Raw genomic sequence first — 21,591 nt, 5'->3', positions numbered from 1 at the left:
AGGTAGTGCAGCTCATCCAGGATGGCACATCAATGCGAGCTGTGGCAAGAAGGTTTGCTGTGTCTGTCAGCGTAGTGTCCAGAGCATGGAGGCGCTACCAGGAGACAGGCCAGTACATCAGGAGACATGGAGGAGGCCGTAGGAGGGCAAAAACCCAGCAGCAGGACTGCTACCTCCGCCTTTGTGCAAGGAGGTGCAGGAGGAGCACTGCCAGAGCCCTGCAAAATGACCTCCAGCAGGCCACAAATGTGCATGTGTCTGCTCAAACGGTCAGAAACAGACTCCATGAGGGTTGTATGAGGGCCCGACGTCCACAGGTGGGGGTTGTCCTTACAGCCCAACACCGTGCAGGACGTTTGGCATTTGCCAGAGAACACCAAGAATGGCAAATTCGCCACTGGCGCCCTGAGCTCTTCACAGATGAAAGCAGGTTCACACTGAGCACATGTGACAGACGTGACAGAGTCTAGAGACGCCGTGGAGAACGTTCTTCTGCAACATCGTCCAGCATGACCGGTTTGGCGGTGGGTCAATCATGGTGTGGGGTGGCATTTCTTTGGGGGGCCGCACAGCCCTCCATGTGCTCGCCAGAGGTAGCCTGACTGCCATTAGGTACTGAGATGAGATCCTCAGACCCCTTGTGAGACCATATGCTGGTGCGGTTGGCCCTGGGTTCCTCCTAATGCAAGACAATGCTAGACCTCATGTGGCTGGAGTGTGTCAGCAGTTCCTGCAATAGGAAGGCATTGATGCTATGGACTGGCCCGCCCGTTCCCCAGACCTGAATCCAATTGAGCACATCTGGGACATCATGTCTCGCTCCATCCACCAACGCCACGTTGCACCACAGACTGTCCAGGAATTGGCGGATGCTTTAGTCCAGGTCTAGGAGGAGATCCCTCAGGAGACCATCCTCCACCTCATCAGGAGCATGCCAAGGCATTGTAGGGAGGTCATACAGGCACGTGGAGGCCACACACACTACTGAGCCTCATTTTGGCTTGTTTTAAGGACATTACATCAAAGTTAGATCAGCCTGTAGTTTGGTTTTCCACTTTAATTTTGAGGGTGACTCCAAATCCAGACCTCCATGGGTTGATAAATTTGATTTCCATTGATAATTTTTGTGTGATTCTGTTGTCAGCACATTCAACTATGTAAACAAAAAAGTATTTAATAAGATTATTTCATTCATTCAGATCTAGGATGTGTTATTTTAGTGTTCCCTTCATTTTCTTGAGCAATGTAGTTATAGGCCTATAAATAATTTGTATTGTAACCTCAATATTTATATTTTGTTCAGATGGATACAATACATTTGTCTTTATTATCTCTGAATCAACAACATTTTACATTTACATTTGATTCATTTAGTAGACACTCCAGAGCGGCTTACAGTGCATTCATCTTAAGATAGCTACAGTGGGGAGAACAAGTATTTGATACACTGCCGATTTTGCAGGTTTTCCTACTTACAAAGCATGTAGAGGTCTGTAATTTTTATCATAGGTACACTTCAACTGTGAGAGACGAAATCTAAAACAAAAATCCAGAAAATCACATTGTATGATTTTTAAGTAATTAATTTGCATTTTATTGCATGACATAAGTATTTGATACATCAGAAAAGCATAACTTAATATTTGGTACAGAAACCTTTGTTTGCAATTACAGAGATCATATGTTTCCTGTAGGTCTTGACCAGGTTTGCACACACTGCAGTAGGGGTTTTGGCCCACTCCTCCATACAGACCTTCTCCAGATCCTTCAGGTTTCGGGGCTGTCGCTGGACAATATGGATTTCAGCTCCCTCCAAAGATGTTCTATTGGGTTCAGGTCTGGAGACTGGCTAGGCCACTCCAGGACCTTGAGATGCTTCTTACGGAGCCACTCCTTAGTTGCCCTGGCTGTGTGTTTCAGGTTGTTGTCATGCTGGAAGACCCAGCCACGACCCATCTTCAATGCTCTTACTGAGGGAAGGAGGTTGTTGGCCAAGATCTCGCGATATATGGCCCCATCCATCCTTCCCTCAATACGGTGCAGTCGTCCTGTCCCCTTTGCAGAAAAGCATCCCCAAAGAATGATGTTTCCACCTCCATGCTTCACGGTTGGGATGGTGTTCTTGGGGTTGTACTCATCCTTCTTCTTCCTCCAAACACGGCGAGTGGAGTTTAGACCAAAAAGCTATATTTTTGTCTCATCAGACCACATGACCTTCTCCCATTCCTCCTCTGGATCATCCAGATGGTCAAAGGCAAACTTCAGACGGGCCTGGATATGCGCTGGCTTGAGCAGGGGGACCTTGCGTGCGCTGCAGGATTTTAATCCATGACGGCGTAGTGTGTTACTAATGGTTGTCTTTGAGACTGTGGTCCCAGCTCTCTTCAGGTCATTGACCAGGTCCTGCCGTGTAGTTCTGGGCTGATCCCTCACCTTCCTCATGATCATTGATGCCCCACGAGGTCAGATCTTGCATGGAGCCCCAGACCGAGGGTGATTGACCGTCATCTTGAACTTCTTCCATTTTCTAATAATTGCGCCAACAGTTGTTGCCTTCTCACCAAGCTGCTTGCCTATTGTCCTGTAGCCCATCCCAGCCTTGTGCAGGTCTACAATTTTATCCCTGATGTCCTTACACAGCTCTCTGGTCTTGGCCATTGTGGAGAGGTTGGAGTCTGTTTGATTGAGTGTGTGGACAGGTGTCTTTTATACAGGTAACAAGTTCAAACAGGTGCAGTTAATAAAGGTAATGAGTGGAGAACAGGAGGGCTTCTTAAAGAAAAACTAACAGGTCTGTGAGAGCCGGAATTCTTACTGGTTGGTAGGTGATCAAATACTTACAGTGGGGAAAAAAAAGTATTTAGTCAGCCACCAATTGTGCAAGTTCTCCCACTTAAAAAGATGAGAGGCCTTTAATTTTCATCATAGGTACACGTCAACTATGACAGACAAAATGAGAAAAAAAAATCCTGAAAATCACATTGTAGGATCTTTAATGAATTTATTTGCAAATGATGGTGGAAAATAAGTATTTGGTAAATAACAAAAGTTTCTCAATACTTTGTTATATACCCTTTGTTGGCAATGACACAGGTCAAACGTTTTCTGTAAGTCTTCACAAGGTTTTCACACACTGTTGCTGGTATTTTGGCCCATTCCTCCATGCAGATCTCCTCTATAGCAGTGATGTTTTGGGGCTGTCGCTGGGCAACACAGACTTTCAACTCCCTCCAAAGATTTTCTATGGGGTTGAGATCTGGAGACTGGCTAGGCCACTCCAGGACCTTGAAATGCTTCTTACGAAGCCACTCCTTCGTTGCCCGGGCGGTGTGTTTGGGATCATTGTCATGCTGAAAGACCCAGCCACGTTTCATCTTCAATGCCCTTGCTGATGGAAGGAGGTTTTCAATCAAAATCTCACGATACATGGCCCCATTCATTCTTTCCTTTACACGGATCAGTCGTCCTGGTCCCTTTGCAGAAAAACAGCCCCAAAGCATGATGTTTCCACCCCCATGCTTCACAGTAGGTATGGTGTTCTTTGGATGCAACTCAGCATTCTTTGTCCTCCAAACACGACGAGTTGAGTTTTTACCAAAAAGTTATATTTTGGTTTCATCTGACCATATGACATTCTCCCAATCCTCTTCTGGATCATCCAAATGCACTTTAGCAAACTTCAGACGGGCCTGGACATGTACTGGCTTAAGCAGGGGGACACGTCTGGCACTGCAGGATTTGAGTCCCTGGCGGCGTAGTGTGTTACTGATGGTAGGCTTTGTTACTTTGGTCCCAGCTCTCTGCAGGTCATTCACTAGGTCCCCCCGTGTGGTTCTGGGATTTTTGCTCACCGTTCTTGTGATCATTTTGACCCAACGGGGTGAGATCTTGCGTGGAGCCCCAGATCAAGGGAGATTATCAGTGGTCTTGTATGTCTTCCATTTCCTAATACAGTGGGGAAAAAAGTATTTAGTCAGCCACCAATTGTGCAAGTTCTCCCACTTAAAAAGATGAGAGAGGCCTGTAATTTTCATCATAGGTACACGTCAACTATGACAGACAAATTGAGAAAAAAAAATCCAGAAAATCCCATTGTAGGATTTTTAATGAATGTATTTGCAAATTATGGTGGAAAATAAGTATTTGGTCACCTACAAACAAGCAAGATTTCTGGCTCTCACAGACCAGTAACTTCTTCTTTAAGAGGCTCCTCTGTCCTCCACTCGTTACCTGTATTAATGGCACCTGTTTGAACTTGTTATCAGTATAAAAGACACCTGTCCACAACCTAAAACAGTCACACTCCAAATTTCACAATGGCCAAGACCAAAGAGCTGTCAAAGGACACCAGAAACTAAATTGTAGACCTGCACCAGGCTGGGAAGACTGAATCTGCAATAGGTAAGCAGCTTGGTTTGAAGAAATCAACTGTGGGAGCAATTATTAGGAAATGGAAGACATACAAGACCACTGATAATCTCCCTCGATCTGGGGCTCCACGCAAGATCTCACCCCGTGGGGTCAAAATGATCACAAGAACGGTGAGCAAAAATCCCAGAACCACACGGGGGGACCTAGTGAATGACCTGCAGAGAGCTGGGACCAAAGTAACAAAGCCAACCATCAGTAACACACTACGCCGCCAGGGACTCAAATCCTGCAATGCGAGACGTGTCCCCCTGCTTAAGGCAGTACATGTCCAGGCCCGTCTGAAGTGCATTTGGATGATCCAGAAGAGGATTGGGAGAATGTCATATGGTCAGATGAAACCAAAATATAACTTTTTGGTAAAAACTCAACTCGTCATGTTTGGAGGACAAAGAATGCTGAGTTGCATCCAAAGAACACCATACCTACTGTGAAGCATGGGGTTGGAAACATCATGCTTTGGGGCTGTTTTTCTGCAAAGGGACCAGGACGACTGATCCGTGTAAAGGAAAGAATGAATGGGGCCATGTATTGTGAGATTTTGAGTGAAACCCTCCTTCCATCAGCAAGGGCATTGAAGATGAAACGTGGCTGGGTCTTTCAGCATGACAATGATCCCAAACACACCGCCCGGGCAACGAAGGAGTGGCTTCGTAAGAAGCATTTCAAGGTCCTGGAGTGGCCTAGCCAGTCTCCAGATCTCAACCCCATAGAAAATCTTTGGAGGGAGTTGAAAGTCTGTGTTGCCCAGCGACAGCCCCAAAACATCACTGCTCTAGAGGAGATCTGCATGGAGGAATGGGCCAAAACACCAGCAACGGTGTGTGAAAACCTTGTGAAGACTTACAGAAAACGTTTGACCTGTGTCATTGCCAACAAACGGTATATAACAAAGTATTGAGAAACTTTTGTTATTGACCAAATACTTATTTTCCACCATCATATGCCAATAAATTCATAAAAAATCCTACAATGTGATTTTCTGTAAAAAAAAATCTCATTTTGTCTGTCATAGTTGACGTGTACCTATGATGAAAATTACAGGCCTCTCTCATCTTTTTAAGTGGGAGAACTTGCACAATTGGTGGCTGACTAAATACTTTTTTTCCCCACTGTAATTGCTTCCACAGTTGATTTCTTCAAACCAAGCTGCTTACCTATTGCAGATTCAGTCTTCCCAGCCTGGTGCAGGTCTACAATTTTGTTTCTGGTGTCCTTTGACAGCACTTTGGTCTTGGCCATAGTGGAGTTTGGAGTGTGACTGTTTGAGGTTGTGGACAGGTGTCTTTTATACTGATAACAAGTTCAAACAGGTGCCATTAATACAGGTAACGAGTGGAGGACAGAGGAGCCTCTTAAAGAAGAAGTTACAAGTCTGAGAGAGCCAGAAATCTTGCTTGTTTGTAGGTGACCAAATACTTATTTCCCACCATAATTTGCAAATAAATTCATTAAAAATCCTACAATGTGATTTTCTAAAAAAAAAATCCCTCAATTTGTCTGTCATAGTTGACGTGTACTTATGATGAAAATTACAGGCCTCTCTCATCTTTTTAAGTGGGAGAACTTGCACAATTGGTGGCTGACTAAATACTTTTTTTCCCCACTGTATGTCATGCAATAAAATGCAAATGAATTACTTAAAAATCATACAATGTGATTTTCTGGATTTTTGTTTTAGATTCCGTCTCTCACAGTTGAAGTGTACCTATGATAAAAATTACAGACCTCTACATTCTTTGTAAGTAGGAAAACCTGCAAAATCGGCAGTGTATCAAATACTTGTTCTCCCCACTGTAGGTGAGACAACCACATATAACAGTCGTAGTAAGTACATTTCTACTCAATAAAGAAGCTATCAGCAAAGTCAGTTCTAGATGGAAAATACAAGTGCAAGCTTTTTTGCAAACAGTTTTGAATTGCAACTTTTGAAAGCTCCTCCAATTGTTTGAAACAGCTCTATTTTTCCACTGTGCACTTTGACCTCAACTCATTAGCTCAGAACAATGAAAAAACTTGCATCATGAGTTGTACAAATTGTATGATGTGATTCTGTGTTCTGGCTTTCTGCATGATTCTATATAACAGGCTGGGACAATGGAGGGTGGGGGATGGGGCTGCATGAGCCAAGTGTCTCCTCTTGATTGTTAACATCAATCATACAGTCTCATGGAGTCTCTCTCTCTGTGTGTGTGTGTGTGTGTGTGTGTGTGTGTGTGTGTGTGTATGTGTGTGTGTGTGTGTGTGTGTGTGTGTGTGTGTGTGTGTGTGTGTGTGTGTGTGTGTGTGTGTGTGTGTGTGTGTGTGTGTGTGTGGAGATATTGAGAGCTGGGGCAATGAGCTGTGTCATTTCAATCCCCTATTTCAGCTTTTGTTCCGACCTCCTGCTAACCAAATCGATTGCTTATTCACTGTCTGCCATGCTGTTGTGATGAGTCATGTCAGGTTGCAGGCAGAGAGAGGCAGGAGGAGGCTGCATCATGGTTTACTATCACACAGATGGATGCCTCCACTTGAGCTCGACAAAGTTCAGAAGGTCTCTAACTGGAAGGTGACACAGCGGGTGGCTTTGTACTACACTGTAAAACATTTCCTGTAAAATTTGCTGTAACAAACTGGCAGCAATTGGACAATAAGTTACTGTAATTTATTTTACAGTACAGATACTGTAATCCATTTTACAGTACCAAAAATGTTACTGTAATCTAATGTACAGTGCCAAGTCAGTTAATGTAATCTAATTGACAGTACAATTTACAATTACAGCATATTACTGTAATTACCCAGAGACATATACCCACACTGTAAAGAATTTCCAGTAATTTTCCCAGTAAATTACTGGCAGCACAGTAGCCAGTAGGTTAGTGTAAATGTACAGTAGAATACTGGCAGTACAGAAGCCAGTAAATTACTGTACATTTATAGGACCTTTAATGAAACACAAATTACTGTAACACCTGACAACAGCAACATGCTGTATTCCTAAAATGTACAGTGCATTACTGGAAGCACATTGGTTTGTAAACTGTTACAGATTTACAGTGCAGGCAGCTATTGCCTATGATGGGCAGTAGTTCTGTTACATGTATTTGATATAGGTATTTCAATAATTTCAATACCTATTTTGTAATTTGTATTTCACTGGCCTGAAGTATGATTAATGTATTTTGTAACAGTTTAATTATAATACATGTATCCTGAAGATGGCACACCCCTCACAGTTCTGGGGGATTCCAACCTCCCTACGTCTACATTTGACTCATTTCTCTCTGCCTCCTTCTTTCCACTCCTCTCCTCTTTTGACCTCACCCTCTCACCGTCCCACCCTACTCACAAGGCAGGCAATACGCTTGACCTCATCTTTACTAGATGCTGTTGTTCTACTAATCTGACTGCAACTCCCCTCCATGTCTCCGACCACTACTTTGTATCCTTTTCTCTCTCGCTCTCCTCCAACACTACTCACTCTGCCCCTACACAGATGGTAATGCGCCGTCGCAACCTTCGCTCTCTCTCTCCCGCTACTCTCTCCTCTTCCATCCTATCATCTCTTCCCTCTGCTCAATCCTTCTCCCTCCAATCTCCTGATTCTGCCTCCTCAACCCTCCTCTCCTCCCTTTCTGCATCCTTTGACTCTCTATGTCCCCTATCCTCCCGGCCGGCTCGGTCCTCCCCTCCAGCTCCGTGGCTTGATGACTCATTGCGAGCTCACAGAACAGAGCTCCGGACAGCTGAGCGGAAATGGAAGAAAACTAGACTCCCTGCGGACCTGGCATCTTTTCACTCCCTCCTCTCTACATTTTCTTCATCTGTTTCTGCTGCTAAGGCCACTTTCTACCACTCTAAATTCCAAGCATTTGCCTCTAACCCTAGGAAGATCTTTGCCACATTCTCCTCCCTGCTGAATCCCCCCCCACTCCCTCTCTGTGGATGACTTCGTCAACCATTTTGAAAAGAAGGTTGACGACATCCGATCCTCGTTTGTTAAGTCAAATGACACTGCTGGTCCTGCTCACACTGCCCTACCCTATGCTTTGACTTCTTTCTCCCCTCTCTCTCCAGATAAAATCTTGCGACTTGTGATGGCAGGCCGCCCAACAACCTGCCCGCTTGACCCTATCCCCTCCTCTCTTCTCCAGACCATCTCCGGTGACCTTCTCCCTTACCTCACCTCGCTGATCAACTCATCCTTGACCGCTGGCTATGTCCCTTCCGTCTTCAAGAGAGCGAGAGTTGCACCCCTTCTCAAAAAACCAACACTCGATCCCTCTGATGTCAACAACTACACACCAGTATCCCTTCTTTCTTTTCTCTCCAAAACTATTGAGCATGCCGTCTTTAGCCAACTCTCTAGCTATCTCTCTCAGAATGACCTTCTTGATCCAAACCAGTCAGGTTTCAAGACTGGTCATTCAACTGAGACTGCTCTTCTCTGTGTCACGGAGGCTCTCCGCACTGCTAAAGCTAACTCTCTCTCCTCTGCTCTTGTCCTTCTAGACCTGTCTGCTGCCTTTGATACTGTGAACCATCAGATCCTCCTCTCCACCCTCTCCGAGCTGGGCATCTCCGGCGCGGCTCACTCTTGGATTGCGTCCTACCTGACCGGTCGCTCCTACCAAGTGGCGTGGCGAGAAGCTGTCTCCGCACCATGTGCTCTCAACACTGGTGTCCCCCAGGGCTCAGTTCTAGGCCCTTTCCTATTCTCGCTATACACCAAGTCACTTGGCTCTGTCATATCCTCACATGGCCTCTCCTATCATTGCTACGCAGAAGACACACAACTAATCTTCTCCTTTCCCCCTTCTGATAACCAGGTGGCGAATCGCATCTCTGCATGTCTGGCAGACATATCAGTATGGATGACGGATCACCACCTCAAGCTGAACCTTGACAAGACGGAGCTGCTCTTCCTCCCGGGGAAGGACTGCCTGTTCCATGATCTCGCCATCACGGTTGACAACTCCGTTGTGTCCTCCTCTCAGAGTGCGAAGAGCCTTAGCGTGACCCTGGACAACACCCTGTCGTTCTCCGCTAACATCAAGGCGGTGACCCAATCCTGTAGGTTCATGCTTTACAACATTCGGAGAGTACGAAGCGGGAACCCCTACAACTCATCCAGAATGCCGCAGCCCGTCTTGTGTTCAACCTTCCCAAGTTATCTCACGTCACCCCGCTCCTCCGCACACTCCACTGGCTTCCAGTTGAAGCTCGCATCTGCTACAAGACCCTGGTGCTTGCCTACGGAGCTGTGAGGGGAACGGCACCTCCGTACCTTCAGGCTCTGATCAGTCCCTACACCCAAACGAGGGCATTGCGTTCATCCACCTCTGGCCTGCTGGCTCCCCTACCTCTGCGGAAGCATAGTTCCCGCTCAGCCCAGTCAAAACTGTTCGCTGCTCTGGCACCCCAATGGTGGAACAAGCTCCCTCACGACGCCAGGACAGCGGAGTCACTCACCACCTTCCGGAGACATTTGAAACCTTTAAGGAATACCTGGGATAGGATAAAGTAATCCTTCTACCCCCCCCTTACCCCAACACACCCCCAAAAAAAAAAAAAAAAAAAACATTTAATAAAAAAAAAAACATTGTAAAGTGGTTGTCCCACTGGCTATAAGGTCAATGCACCAATTTGTAAGTCGCTCTGGATAAGAGCGTCTGCTAAATGACGTAAATGTAAATGTAATGTAATGTATTTTATATTTTCTGATACAAAAATAAACATGCAATTAGCCCACTTAACTACAACAACATTCTCAAAAAATATGTTACCGTATTTTTTGTTTTTGCAAATAAATTCATTAAAAATCCTACAATGTGATTTTCTGGATTTTTTTCTTCTCAATTTGTCTGTCATAGTTTACGTGTACCTATGATGAAAATTACAGGCCTCTCTCATCTTTTTAAGTGGGAGAACTTGCACAATTGGTGGCTGACTAAATACTTGTTTTCCCCACTGTATATTTGTGAGAAAAAAAACGTATGGGGGATTGGAATTGATGCGGACAATTACATTGATGGAAGTTACAATCTTTCTGCAATGTTAAAGCTGATCTACCCCCCCCCCCAAAAAAATAAAATAAAATAATAATAATAATAATAATAATAATGAATTAATACACAAGTTAACTCAAATATTGACATTGCGTCAGCAATATCAATATATTTTTTATACATCTCCAGTTTGGCATGCGGTTTACAGAAGTACTGAACGACCCTTCACTCCCCTTTTGTTCCATGCTGGCTGAAGACCTAGCTAGCCAGTAACTAGCTACCGCCAGACACAGATGAAAAGGGAAACGTATGAGTATCTTTGCCATTGTTGAATTTAATTATATTTGCTGACACCCTACAGTGAAATTTTGGCACCAGTAGAGTAGCTATGTAGGTATATAAACCACGCCCCTCTGCAAACACGCCTTCTCCGATGTTGCTTACAACACGGTACTTATTTAAATTGGGGTTGTTCTCAGATTCTGACATTAAGGACTCATTGTGCGTATTTAAGTGACATTATGTTCATAGGAGCTGACAACGCTCCCGTGACACTAGTCAAAAGGCTTAAAATCTAATTTAAACTGTAGGCATTCATATTTGAGCCAACTTTCTTTTATTTAATTTTCATATCTATGACTCCCTGTTTGCATAGAACAAAAAATCCAAGGAAAGAGGACTTTTATTTTTTGATGAGAGCCTTGAAAGTTACAGTAGAAGTCACAAGTGTCAAAAGTGCCACAATATAAGAGAAGGGTGCAACTGCAATCCACAATATGGGTCGCTCCTGCATGTGGGCATTCCTGCATCTTTTTCTTATGTTTTATTTTTTTATTTAACATTTATTTAACTAGGCAAGTCAGTTAAGAACAAATTCTTATTTACAATGATGGCCTACCATCTGCAGAAACCCCTCTTCATCAAATCAAATCTAAATGTATTTGTCACATGCGCCGAATATAACAGGTGGTAGACCTTACCGTGAAATGCTTACTTACAAGCCCTTAACTTCAAGAATTAGAGTTAAGAAAATATTCACTAAATAAACAAAAGTAAAAAATAAAACGTAACACAATAAAATTACATAACAATAACGAGGCTATATTCAGGGGGTACCGGTACCGAGTCAATGTGCGAGGGTACAGGTTAGTCAAGGTAGTTTGTACATGTAGGTTGTGGTAAAGTGACTATGCATAGATAATAAACAGCGCGTAGCAGCACTGTAAAAACAAAGGGAGGTGGGGGTCAATGCAAATAGTCCGGGTGGCCATTTGATTAATTGTTCAGCAGTCTTATAGCTTGGGGGTAGAAGCTGTTAAGGAGATTTTTGGACCTAGACTTGGCGCTCCGGTACCGCTTGCCATGCGAGAGCAGAGAGAACAGTCTATGACTTGGGTAACTGGAGTCTTAGACAATTTTTTGGGCCTTCCTCTGACACCGCCTGGTATATAGGTCCAGGATGGCAGGAAGTTTGGCCCCAGTGATATATTGGGCCGTACGCACTATCCTCTGTAGCGCCTTACAGTCGGATGCCAAGCAGTTGCCATTCCAGGCGGTGATGCAACTGGTCAGGCTGCTCTCGATGGTGCAGCTGTATAACTTTATGAGGATCTGGGGACCCATGCCAAATCTTTCAGTGTCCTGAGGGGAAAAAGGTGATGTTGTGCCCTCTTCATGACTGTCTTGGTGTGTTTGGACCATGATAATTTGTTGGTGATGTGGACACCAAGGAACTTGAAACTCTCGATATGCTCCACTACAGCCCTGTTGATGTTAATGGGGCCTGTTCATCCCTCCTTTTCATGTAGTCCACGATCTTCTCCTTTTTCTTGCTCACAATGAGGGAGAGGTTGTTGTCCTGGCACCACACTGCCAGGTCTCTGACCTCCTCCCTATACAGTGAGGGAAAAAAGTATTTGATCCCCTGCTGATTTTGTACGTTTGCCCACTGACAAAGACATGATCAGTCTATAATGTTAATGGTAGGTTTATTTGAACAGTGAGAGACAGAATAACAACAACAAAATCCAGAAAAACGCATGTAATTTTTTTATTTTATTGATTTGATTTTAATGAGGGAAATAAGTATTTGACCCCTCTGCAAAACATGACTTAGTACTTGGTGGCAAAAACCTTGATGGCAATCACAGAGGTCAGACGTTTCTTGTAGTTGGCCACCAGGTTTGCACACATCTCAGGAGGTATTTTGTCCCACTCCTCTTTGCAGATCTTCTCCAAGTCATTAAGGTTTCGAGCCTGACGTTTGGCAACTCGAACCTTCAGCTCCCTCCACAGATTTTCTATGGGATTAAGGTCTGGAGACTGGCTAGGCCACTCCAGGACCTTAATGTGCTTCTTCTTGAGCCACTCCTTTGTTGCCTTGGCCGTGTGTTTTGGGTCATTGTCATGCTGCAATACCCATCCACGACCCATTTTCAATGCCCTGGCTGAGGGAAGGAGGTTCTCACCCAAGATTTGACGGCACATGGCCCCGTCCATCGTCCCTTTGATGCGGTTAAGTTGTCTTGTCCCCCAAAGCATAATGTTTCCACCTCCATGTTTGACGGTGGGGATGGTGTTCTTGGGGTCATAGGCAGCATTCCTCCTCCTCCAAACACGGCGAGTTGAGTTGATGCCAAAGAGCTCCATTTTGGTCTCATCTGACCACAACACTTTCACCCAGTTCTCCTCTGAATCATTCAGATGTTAATTGGCAAACTTCACACGGGCCTGTATATGTGCTTTCTTGAGCAGGGGGACCTTGCAGGCGCTGCAGAATTTCAGTCCTTCACGACGTAGTGTGTTACCAATTGTTTTCTAGGTGACTATGGTCCCAGCTGCCTTGAGATCATTGACAAGATCCTCCCGTGTAGTTCTGGACTGATTCCTCACCGTTCTCATGATCATTGCAACTCCACGAGGTGAGATCTTGCATGGAGCCCCAGGCCGAGGGAGATTGACAGTTCTTTCGTGTTTCTTCCACTTGCGAATAATCACACCAACTGTTGTCACCTTCTCACCAAGCTGCTTGGCGTTGGTCTTGTAGCCCATTCCAGCCTTGTGTAGATCTACAATCTTGTCCCTGACATCCTTGGAGAGCTCTTTGGTCTGGGCCATGGTGGAGAGTTTGGAATCTGATTGATTGATAGCTTCTGTGGACAGGTGTCTTTTATACAGGTAACAAGCTGAGATTAGGAGCACTCCCTTTAAGAGTGTGCTCCTAATCTCAGCTCGTTACCTGTATAAAAGACACCTGGGAGCCAGAAATCTTTCTGATTGAGAGGGGGTCAAATACTTATTTCCCTCATTAAAATGCTAATCAATTTATAACATTTTTGACATGCGTTTTTCTGGATTTTTTTGTTGTTGTTATTCTGTCTCTCAATGTTCAAATAAACCTACCATTAAAATTATAGACTGATCATTTCTTTGTCAGTGGGCAAACGTACAAAATCAGCAGGGGATCAAATACTTGTTTCCCTCACTGTAGGCTGTCTCATTGTTGTCAGTGATCAGTCCTACCACTGTTGTGTCGTCAGCAAACTTAATGATGATGTTGGAGTCGTGCTTGGCAACGCAGTCTTGGGTGAACAGGGAGTACAGGAGGGGACTAAGCACGCACCCCTGAGGGGCTCCCCTGTGTTGAGGACCTGCATGGCAGATGTGTTGTTGCCTACCCTTACCACCTGGGGGCGGCCAGTCAGGAAGTCAAGGATCCCGTTGCAGAGGGAAGTGTTTAGTTCCAGGGTCCTTAGCTTAGTGATGAGCTTTGTGGGCACTATGGTGTTGAATGCTAAGCTGTAGTCAATGAACAGCATTCTCACATATCTGTTCCTTTTCTCCAGGTGGGAAAGAGCAGTTTGGAGTGCGATTGAGATTGCATCATCTGTGGATCTGTTGGGCGGTATGCGATTTGGAGTGGGTCTAGTGTTTCCGGGATGATGGTGTTGATGTGAGCCATGACCAGCCTTTCAAAGCACTTCATGGCTACTGACGTGAGTGCTACGGGGCGGTAGTCATTTAGGCAGGTTACCTTCGCATTATAAGGCACAGGAACTATGGTGGTCTGCTTGAAACATGTGGGTATTACAGACTCAGTCAGGGAGAAGTTTAAAATGTCAGTGAAGACACTTGCCAGTTGGTCTGCGCATGTTCTGAGTACACGCCCTGGTAATCCGTCTGTCCCCGCGGCCTTGTGAATGTTGACCTGTTTAAAGGTCTTGCTCACATCGGCTATGGAGAGCGTGATCACGCAGTCGTCCGGAACAGCTGGTGCTCTCATGCATGCTTCAGTGTTGCTTGCCTCGAAGCAAGCATGAAAGGCATTTAGCTCATCTGGTTGGCTCGCGTCACTGGGCAGCTCGCGGCTGGGTTTCCTTTTGTAGTCTGTAATAGTTTGAAAGCCCTGCCACATCCGATGAGCGTCAGAGCCGGTTAAATCTTAGTCCTGCATTGACGCTTTACCTGTTTGATGGTTTGTCTGAGGTCATAGCGGGATTTCTTATAAGCGTCCGGATTAGTGTCCCACTCCTTGAAAGCGGCAGTTCTAGCCTTTAGCTCGGTGCGGATGTTTCCTGTAATCCATGGCTTCTGATTGGGATATGTACGTACGGTCACTGTGGGGACGACGTCATCAGTGCACTTATTGATGAACCCAGTGATTGAGGTGGTTTACTCCTCAATGCCATTGGATTAATCACAGAACATATTCCAGACCTAGCTGCTTTGTCCTGCCGATGCACGGAAAACCCAGGCAGCTCTAGGAAGTAAGTACCAACTTCCCTTTTGACCCACATTCAAAAGTGTCACAAAAACATTAAGACGTGGTCGAGGGGGGCCGTTCATGCAGGAACCAATGGGAAGCTCGAGGGGGGGCATTCCTGATGCAGGAATGCTCACATGCAGGAATGCCCCGAATTGCGGGCTGCAGTTGCACACTATTGCAATATAAAACATTAGGAAACAGGCTTAATAACATCCCCACTTGCTTTACTTTACTTGCACACATTGCCAACGTCAATGCTTAACTGTTCACACATGATTAAAACCACTCAAAAGTGCTTGTAAAAACTTTTACTACTGTAACCCACAACATAAATGATAGCTGTTACAGTTCACAACACAGCAGGAAAACAGAGAATCTCGAAATTCAAAGTGCCTTCCACTCAGAAGCAGCTAAAATCTCAGGTTTTTATGCAATCGCTATGCAACCACTCTGCCTCACCGAACGTGTCTGGTTTATGAAGCTGCCTGGCTTGCTTTTTTATGAGAAATTGAGAAAGGCTTATGAAATAACAGCACCAAATGGCCTTAAGCCTCACCATGATGAATTGTGTCTGCTCTCAGAACCCCACTGTTCTGTTGAGGCTCTCTCCATTTGCCTGCTAATAGCCCACAGAAACATCAAGCACGCAGAGAAAGTTCAGGGATAATTTGTTGCTCTCTTATCAGACGCACAAAGATGTGCCGGAGCCAGTTCTGTTGATGCAGTAGTGCTTGGCCGACTCATGATCGCCTCTCTGACTCTAATTTGAAAATGGCTGAGTCCTAGGCTAGGTGTCAGAGAGTGATGTTAGGAAGACACACTCATGGAAGTACCCAATCTTTGATATGGTAAACATGAGGTATCAAACTGTAGAACTCGCTAACCTTGGTAGCGAGGCAAACTTTAGTACATGATACATGAAGCAAATAATTATGTTTATTTGCTACTGCTATATAGCAACATCAAAGAAAGGCTATTTGTATAAATAGACAAAGCAACCTTATCGGTGAAGCAACAAAAGAAATGATGCCACATGCTGGCAATTATTCCCCTGCTTCAGAGAAATATTCAGTTATCACACTTACCTTAACCAGCATTGTCAAGGTGGTGTGGGGGTATGCTGTTATAAAACAAAATCTATTGGAGCAACGTGTTTTACCATTACTTGAGTTGTGCGGTAAAGACACAATGCTGGCTTAAACACAAATGACACATCTCTATTTACATGACTATTTACAAGTCCTGTGTTGTTCTTCAATCATTCACAGCCCCGACATTTTTTGAGAAAATGTATTTATATATCATGCTATATTATCCTGAGATGTTTGTGACATAGCCTGTAACATGTCAATAAATGTGAACTGCCTTCAAGTGCCATATAATTCATATCATATATTATCTTAAATATTGCACATGGTTCGGTCAAATTTCGGTTTTAAAGTTACCTTTATGCTGTTGTGCTTTTCAATGTTGCACATTAGACATACAGTACCAGTCAAAGGTTTGGACACATCGACAGACAAGTTCCTTACTTTTTCCCCCTTCCACTTTCCTCTTCCATTTTTGCGGTAATGCTGCAATTATTTGGTTGTAATTTTGGGTAGAGCAGACATTTCCATATGTTTTTGTTAGCTGAATGTGCGACATAACTCCACCAGTCCTACCTATGATATAATTTACGAAGATTATACCTTTTTTAAACAGTTTTTCAAAAAATATAGGTTTTTTTATCAATTAGTACATTTGAGTTTAACCACAATATTTGTTGCATTATTTGTTCTGTCGTTTCTGGAGGATTAAATTGAAATTGCAACCAACTTTCTATGGCTTGTTTTAGAAATAGTGATATTTGGGAGATGATTTCCTTTTCAAATAACTGAAAGTGAGAGGTTGCAATCTGAATAAAGGGAAAAAGGCCATTCTTGAACATGGGGTGAGACAATCTTACTCATTTGCTAGAGAACTAGTTCGGATTTAAGTATAACTTTTGTATGACTGAAGCTTTTAGTGATAGGTCTGATGCTTTAATATTTAATAATTTCTGTCCTCCGAATTCATATTAATTATATAAATAGGCCCGTTTAATTTTGTCTGGCTTGCCGTTACAAATAAAATGGAATATTTTTTTCTCATATAATTTAGGCGTAGGTAAGACCATAAGCAAATAGGTAAACTGGGATAATACTAAAGAGTTAATCAGGGTGATTTTTCCACAAATAGACTGGTATTTACCTTTCCATGGTAGCAAGATCTTATAAAATTTTTCTAACTTTCTATTAAAATGTATTGGAGTGAGATCATTTATTTTATTTGGATATGTATTCCGAGTATATCCACATCACCATGAGACCATTTTATTGGTAAACTACATGGTAATGTAAAAATTGTATTTTTTAGTGATCCAATACGTAATACAGTACATTTATCATAATTTGCTTGTAATCCAGAGAAGTTAGAAAATGTATCTAGATCCTCTATGAGGCTGTGGAGGGATTCAAGTTGTGGATTTAAAAGAAAACATGAATCATCAGCGTACAATGACACCTTTGATTTTAATCCCTGGATTTCTAATCCGTTGATATTAATGTTGGATCTGATTTTAATAGCTAACATTTCGATGGCCGTAATAAATAGATATGCCGATAGTGGACAACCTTGTTTTACTCCTCTTGACAGTTTAAAACTTTCGGAGAAATAGCCATTATTTACTATTTTACAGCTAGGTTTACTGTACATGATTTTAACCCATTTTATAAGAGATTCTCCAAAATTGAAATGCTCCAGGCATTTATATATAAACTCCATTTGTACTTTCTCAAATGCCTTTTCAAATTCTGCTATGAATAGCAGGCCTGGTTTCCCAGATGTTTCATAGTGTTCTATTGTTTCCAGGACTTGCCTTATATTATCTCCAATGTATCATCCATGTAAAAAACCTGTCTGATTAGAATGAATAATGTCAGACAATACCTTTTTAATTCTATGCGCTATACATTTTGCTAGACTTTTTGCATCACAATACTGATGTGTAAGGGGCCTCCAATTTTTTAAATGGACTGGATCTTTATATTTCCCACTTCTATCCTGTTTCAGTAATAATGAAATCAGACCTTCTTCTTGAGTGTCTGATAATCTACCATTTACATAGGAGTGGTTTAAACATGCTAATAACGGTCCTCTGAGCATATCAAAAAAGGTTTGGTATACCTCGACTGGTATGCCATCCAACCCTGGAGTTTTCCCGGACTAAAAGTATTTAATTGCATCCAGAAGTTCCTCCTCTGTAATTGCACCTTCCCATGTTTAATAGCAGTTGGCATCCAGTAAATGTTGCATTACCGCCACCTACTATACTTTGCTTAAAAAAACAAAAACAAAAAACAAATACCCTACCATCTAACACTACACTCACAAAAAAAAAGAACACCACCCTACTCCACTATTTAAATCTATTTAGTCCTACCTCAGGCCAACAACCTGAAAGGATGGGACACCACCACTTAACACACCCTGTAACTCTTCTGATGTCAAGTCTCGCACACCCAAATATCTCTCTGCAGCTGCCACCACAACCCCAATTTTCTGCGACTTACATTCCATCCCTGCAGTACAGTTGATAACCATTGCTATAAATGCTAAAAAATCTTACTGAAACATATATCACGTGTTGGCCTATTCCTCTGTACTGGTACAGATCTACTACTCACACCACTCCTCTCAGGGTCCTTCCCTCTTGACCGATCTTCCTCTAATTTCTTCATTTCCTCAGCATATGACAACTTCTGCCTGGAAACCTCAACCTGCCTCTCTCGCACAGGACATTTCTGATCCCCAGCCCCATGAGGCACCCCTACAATTAACACATACCACTACTTTCCCCAATGCTACACATTCCTTTGTCTCATGCCCTTCTGCACACTTCTCACACCAAGGAACCTTCCTCCTACACACTGCTGCCACATGCCCATAAGCTTGACACCTGTAGTAACATCATGTATTCGGCACAAAAGCTCGTACATGATAACTTATATATCCTAACATCACTTTGTTGGGCAAAGACTCGACATCAAAACTCAAAAGAACAGAGAATGACTCTTCTGTTTCACCACTCACGCCACCCTGTCTGCATCGCCCCAAACAACGAGCATCACAAACACTGGGAATCTTCCCCTTCAGTTGGTCAACTTTTACATTTACTGCTACCCCAGTAATCACTCCTTTCAATGGTGCCCTTTTATTGAGCGCAAAACAATTCACATCTCTTGCCCCCATTCGTTTAACGCGGAGCACCTGCTCCCTCTGACAAGCAGAAGCACAAACAATTATCAGAAGACCACTTCTGGTTACCTTCACCAATTCCACAGCACCCAACTCTGTTTTCACACACCCTGAAACCAAAAATGGATCAGCCAAAAGACAAGGTTACACTTTTTCCAAAAACTTCACTCCTACTGTCACAGACTCATCTTCATCCTGACCCTCGGTGCAATTCTCAGGCTCCAAGAACTTCACCACACCTACCACCTCCGATACTTTGCCCTCATTCACTTCCATTTCTCCTTCTGTCTTCAGCTCACTCTGCTTATACTTTCTACCATTCTTCTTTAACAAACCATCTCCCTTTTTCCCGCAATTTCTAACCGACTCAATCTCACGCTCTTCCTCCCTCTCTCTCTTAGACCTCCTCTGCCTCTCTTTTTCCCTCCATTCCTCCTCCGTATTCCATGTATACATCTCCTTATGATAATACTGCACTTCTCCTGACATACATTTTGTTCTTGCCTTCTCAAGGGACGCCATTTAACCGGCTGTCACAATCTCTGTACAATCAGCACGAACCCCTCGGGATGTAGCGCTCAACAGTGCATCCCACATAGCTCGTCTTGATGTTCTTCATTATCAATAGCTAACGCTACGCTTTTCCATTTCATATAAGCGCGCTCCTCCAACCACCATCACTCGTTACGTGACGGCGGATGGTGGTTGGAGGAGCGCGCTTCTCCCATGGGCAAAGACACTCAAAAGGGTTGAAAGACACACAATAATTTTGATCCGAATGTGCAAATTGTCCAAACTGATCCGCAAGGTAGATGGATTATTTAAAATATGTTTTTGAACCATAAACAGATTTGGCTCATTAATCTATATGGTCTAAATAATGATGATCCACGCTTCTTTGAATAATAATATAATATGCCATTTAGCAGACGCTTTTATCCAAAGCGACTTACAGTCATGTGTGCATACATTTTTACGTATGGGTGGTCCCAGGTATTGAACCCACTACCCTGGCGTTACAAGCGCCATGCTCTACCAATTGAGCTACAGAGGACCAGTCAAAAGTTTGGACACACCTACTCATTCAAGGGTTTTCTTTATCTTGACTATTTTCTACATTGTAGAATAATAGTGAAGAAATCAAAACTATGAAATAACACATATGGAATCATGTAGTAACCAAAGAAATGTTAAACAAATCAAAATATATTTTATATTTGAGATTCTTCAAAGTCGCCACCCTTTGCCTTGATGACAGACTTGCACACTCTTGGCATTCTCTCAACCAGCTTCATGAGGTAGTCAGCTGGAATGCATTTCAATTAACAGGTGTGCCATGTTAAAAGTTAATTTGATGTGCCAATCAGTTGTGTTGTGACAAGGTAGGGGTTGTGTACAGAAGATAGCCCTATTTGGTAAAAGTCCAAGTCCATATTATGGCAAGAACAGCTCAAATAAGCAAAAGGAAATGACAGTCCAACATTACTTTTAGAAAGTTTCTTCAAGTGCAGTCGCAAAAACCATCAAGCGCTATGATGAAACTGGCTCTCATGAGGACCACCACAGGAAAGGAAGACCCAGAGTTACCTCTGCTGCAGAGGATATGTTCATTAAAGTTAACTGCACCTCAGATTGCAGCCCAAAGAAATGCTTCACAGAGTTCAAGTAACAGACACATCTCAACATCAACTCATGACTCTCATGTGATTGTCCCACGTGAGAAGCCCAAAATCAGAATACAGAGAAGCAACAATCTACAGATCTCTCTCTCTCTCTCCTGTGGTCATAAAAATGACCACAGGAGAGAGATTGTGTCACGGTTTCGGCCGAGACTGCTCCTCCTCCTGGTTCGGGCAGGCTTCGGCGTTCGCCATCCCCGGAGTACTAGCTGCCACCGTTGAATGTTTCGTGGTGTGATTGCTTTGGTCTGTCTTGTACACCTGTGTCTGTTTGTGTTCTGATTACGTGTCCTATAAGTTCCCTGTTTGGTATTGGTTAGATTGTGTGTTGTTGTCTGCCTGTATTTTCGGAGCTGCGTTTTGACGCTCTGTTTGTTTGTTTAGTGTTTACGCATGGTTTACGTATTCACTCGCCTCTGTTTGTTTTCGAGGCTGTGTATTGTAATTT

The sequence above is a fragment of the Coregonus clupeaformis genome, chromosome 40, assembly GCF_020615455.1.
Source record: "Coregonus clupeaformis isolate EN_2021a chromosome 40, ASM2061545v1, whole genome shotgun sequence".
Taxonomy (NCBI): Eukaryota; Metazoa; Chordata; class Actinopteri; order Salmoniformes; family Salmonidae; genus Coregonus; species Coregonus clupeaformis.
This window is presented reverse-complemented; position numbering follows the sequence as displayed.